This window comes from Cupressus sempervirens, chromosome 7 (genome assembly GCF_028749045.1).
Source record: "Cupressus sempervirens isolate cs-2001-9-10 chromosome 7, ASM2874904v1, whole genome shotgun sequence".
In the NCBI taxonomy this organism is placed as follows: domain Eukaryota; kingdom Viridiplantae; phylum Streptophyta; class Pinopsida; order Cupressales; family Cupressaceae; genus Cupressus; species Cupressus sempervirens.
In genome coordinates this window covers 187109771-187114737 of record NC_143124.1, presented here as the reverse complement: position 1 = coordinate 187114737, position 4967 = coordinate 187109771, and positions in this window count along the sequence as shown.

Here is a 4967-nt window from a genome sequence, read left to right as displayed (position 1 = left end):
ACCTCATCTCCATCTCCTTGAGGTTAAGAGTGAACTCACCAATATCGTGCAACCAGCTCATCCCAAGAACTATATCTGTATCTCCCATAGGTACAACATAAAAATCTGCCTTAAAGTCATAATTATTAACTTTCAATGGGAGTCCAGTGATCCTATGATCACATTTGAGGACATAGCCATCCGCTACCCTCACTCTAATTCCCCCAAACTCCTTTGTTTGTATGCCACGCTTCTCCACCATCCTAGCATCAATGAAATTATGAGTGGCACCTGTATCAACCAAGGTTATGACTCGCTATCCAGCAAGTACTCCTCTCATCCAGAATGACCCTTCTTGCTTAATACTAGTGAGACGAGCTTCCCTAAGTTGCCCATCTCCTTCCCCATCCTTGGACTCCATTTTAGAGAAGTTTTCAGCCTTGTCTTCCTCTTTTTCACCATCTATTTCCTCTATATCAGACTACTGATCTGAATTATCTGATGCTGATTCCTCATAGTATGCCCACATAACTCTATTAGCTTTTCCCTTTGGCCTAAGAGGAAAATCATGGTTTGCATCATAGGGTCCCTTATAGTAGAAACATAATTTTTTCTTCCTCAAATCGTTTAATGTTTCCCTGTCAAAAGGTGCTGGAGTTTTATCTTTAGAATCATTTTTAAAATCAGTCCTCTCTGGTTTTTTATAAAATGGTTTGTTATCCTTACTAGAAGATGCTCCTTTGGACTGAAATTTTTTTGTTGGGACTACATGTTCCATACTTCTTGCCTTTCTCATCGCTTCCTATAAAGAAATAGGATCAAATGCCTTTATCCAACCTCTCAGTGGTTCGGATAGGCCCTCAATGAAAAGAACTATCAATCTATGCTCTGAAATGTTTGGCACCATGACTGCTAACCGCTGAAATTCACCAATGAAATACTCCAAGTTGCCTATTTGTTTCAGCTGTGCTAAGTCCCGAAAGTAAATCTCTAGATCTTTCTTGTCAAATCTTTCAACCAACCTATCCACGAAGTCCTGGTATTTTGTCACTTGGTTATGCTGAAGTGTTACCATACCATGGTACCACCAATCATGTGCTATTCCCTCCAAATGCAAGGTGGCATATTTGATAGCTTCAATCTCTGTCATTGGCCTTAGTGCCAAAAATGTGTCAAGCTTATGAATCCAAGCTTGAGCTATCATTTTACGACTCCCATCAAATGTAGGCATAGTAAGCTTGCCTGTAGCCCTCTTCAGCTCACTATTTTGACCTCTAGACCTCCTATCTTGTCTGAGTGACCTGTAATGCTCTCTCCTCTGATTTACAAAGCGTTCAAAGGTCATCCTCTCTCGAACTTGCGGAGCTAATAATTCCCATTCATCATTTGCAGCCATGAGTGCATCTGCGAATATGGGGTCTCCTGTCACCTCCTCTATCGAAGCTTCTTTTGGCTCCTCTGAAACAAATGTAGGGCGTGTAGGCCTATCAGCTATTCTAGAATGGGTCTGTTGTGGTCTCTGATTACCTGTAGCACTCTTGTTATCTCCCTGTTCTCCTGGCTCCCCATTTTGTCTAACAGGTGGGTTCATCCTTTCTACCATAGTAGTGAGTGCCTGTAATGCCTGTGCCATCTGCTGCTGCCCTGTAACCATAACACGGTAGAATTCTTTGGTATCCTGATCATCATTATTCCTCCTATTTCTAGGTGGACTACCATCATGCCTCTCTTCCATATTTCCTGTTTCCTGTAACTGTTCTCTTTCAATCAGAGCTCTCCTAGGAGTATGGTACCTGTGTGGTCCAATTTTCGATGGCTGCATATGACTCCCCAAACCCTCAGGATGGCAGGAACTAGGCTCTGATACCAATGTAAGAACCCCAAATAGGCTCTACGCTGATCACTGTTTGTTTCCCTGGGTGTAATAATTGTTTTTGGTTTGTTTTTAAATGTTTTAAGCTATTTTTGGGGTTTTGAGTTGATGAAAAGAAAATACAAATATTGAAAACTAATCTACCTCAAATAATAACTCAAATCTGATCAAATTCATTTATTCAGATGGCTCCTAATGTTTGTACAATACTTATTGATGGAGGCATACATTAAAAACATCATCATTAATAGTTGAAAAAAACCTGATTTTTGTCTCCGATACGCAACCACGCTGCTGGTTGCTTCCTCCTTGGGCAGCGCCTATTAAAAACCGCAATATTAAATCTTTGATTCACTGTAGCACTGTATTGTTCACAGCACTATAGCTGCTGTTATAACCCCTTCCAACCTGTAACAGATTCATCCAAATTCTTTCCTACTAAACACAATATTGACTCTAGAATGAAGTCAACTCACAGGCAAAATTCAAGCGATATTTCACACCCTCAAATTGCATCAACTCTGAAGATACTACGTTCTCCACAGTCTGAATTCTTCTTAAACTTGTAGAAACCCTTGTTGCCACAACTTCAAGAAATTTCACAAGGCAAAGTTTTTAAGCAATTCTCATAACCTGCTCTTGAAGGAAGACAAGGTTTGTTTATAAGGACTCCTCAACTCCAGAATGAGTCTCCACGCTCAATGTGGGATAAAAGATATAATAATAACATAAAAAATGTTATTACATTAAAACTTAGAAAACCCCTTTTAATTTTTCCATAAGCTTGGACCCACAATTAATTGAAACGATGGCCCCTTTTATGATATCATGACCCTCACTTAAGTTATATATTATAACTTAACAATATAGGCTCAAAACCAATAATGTTTATTTTAACTAAATAAACATTAATATCTCCATTATTACTCAACATTTTTGAATGTGGTTTGGACTGGGAGCTAACATGATAGAACCGCATATGACCATACCCCTTTTCTAAAAATAGTAGGGGTCTATCTTTATAACTCCGAAACTGCTAAAAATAGCCTGACCAAGCCAAACTCAAAGGAAAACTCATCATAAACAAACTCTGGCAACCTAGAAGAGTACTCTGCTCTGGTCCTTGGAGGATCTCCACACCAAGGTGACCCTCTATCCAATCTTATTAGCCTACGAGGGTCTTTGATAGGCTAATCACCAGCTAAAATGATGTCTCTAGCTAGAAGGGGACATCACACTACCATATCTAAAACAAAATTGACATTGTGTTGTATCTTTGGCATAGGTGTCTGATCCTTAATAGCTTTCAGTTGAACATTTCAACATTCAAATTTCAAGTTTTCTCTTTATTATATATTTGGTTTATCAATGGTTTCCTCTAGTTTGATTACAATGCATCTCAATTAGTTGTTCTAGTGATGCAATCACTTGTCCATCTCTAGATTGTGTGAGCACTTGTTATAATATAGAATCTAGATTGATACTGATAGTTCCAAGGCAATTAATGTGAAGACCATCATATGTGTGTCCAACTTTAGGGAAAAATTGGATGTCATGTTCTTTTGCATATGTTTCAATCACTTTCTTCAAAATTAACTAAGGTGCTCCAATGGAATTATTTAGGTGAATCATAATATCCATAGAAGATGAAGCCTACTATTGAGAATATTTTGTTATTGAAGTGCCTAAAATTTGTGTTACTCCATCACCCTAAGCTAGCTTATATTCTCTTTAGTCCTAGGTTGTTCCATATTCATACCCAATACAACTTGATTCATCATTTCAAGGGCCACATTTAGCTGACTTCTTATCCTCTCATTAGCAAGAAGTCAATTCCACCCTAAAAACCATTGTATTACTTCATTAAAATTAGGATTTGAACAAAAGCCAATGATACAAACCCTACTACTACTTTGGAATAAATGTTTCCTCCAACATTACAACTCTATGATAAATGGGGATAGAAGATGCACAATCCATAACCTAGTTAAATTGGTCTAGTTATTGATTAGTTGGGTTGATTATAAATTATTTTTCCTAGCTAGAAGGATCAAATATAGTCTTTCAAGGTGATAAAATTGCATATGTAGATGCATCACTTGCATGTTAGCCATGAAGTACATTCCTTGACTTATACATAATGGTTTGATATAATGGCTCCACGCACGAGCCCAATAATAGAAGCCAAGGATATAACCATGCATGTATTGGCATTGTCTCCTTGCGAGGATCCCAATTATTTATTACTACTATCAATTTGGGCATCACTATATGATCCAGAATCTTATGAAGTACTAAAGCTAGTAGTAACTTCTCCTATGCCTCTAGAAAACATAGAATAGGTTCATGGTCCCTGGGCTCCCAAAGATTCATAGCATCTATTCTCACTGTAGCAATAATAACTTCAGTGAAGAGTTGAGTATAAGGAGTTGAAGAAGTAAGTTTTGTTTCTATCTAAATGCCATATCATGAGGCACATTCCATTTCAAATTCCTCTACCACAATGAAATTAACTCTAAACCATGAAAAGGATGCCAAAGTGGTTCCCAACCTTGAAACACACTTATAAGAAATGAAAAACAAAATCAGATGCAATACATGAAAACAATGCACAACTTGTAGTCGTCTTGATATTTGGACTATAAATTCTCAAAGACACTTGCAAGTGATTACAATGTTATAGTACCTACTAGAACAATTTCCTAGATTTTATATAGTGCTCCCATAATATCATTTATGTCATCTAGCTATTATTTCTATCATCTAGTCTCTTTTTCAATCCCCACCTTCTCCTTCTAGTATATTTCCATAGACTCTCTCGTGCCTTAAATTATGATCAAACTTCTAAATACCCGCCTCTACCATATCTAAAATCCACCTCAAGTTATGTTGTAAATCTTGCATATGCATTTGATTATATATTTGGTTTATCAATGATTTCCTCAAATTTTATTATAGTGAATCTCAACTAGCTAGTCCAATGATGCAATCACCTATCTATCTCTAGATTGTGCAAACACTTGTTGTTTTAGAGAACCTAGATAGATTTTGAGAATTACAAAGCCATAAATTTGAAAATCATCATCTGTACATCACACTTTAGGGAAAATTTTGA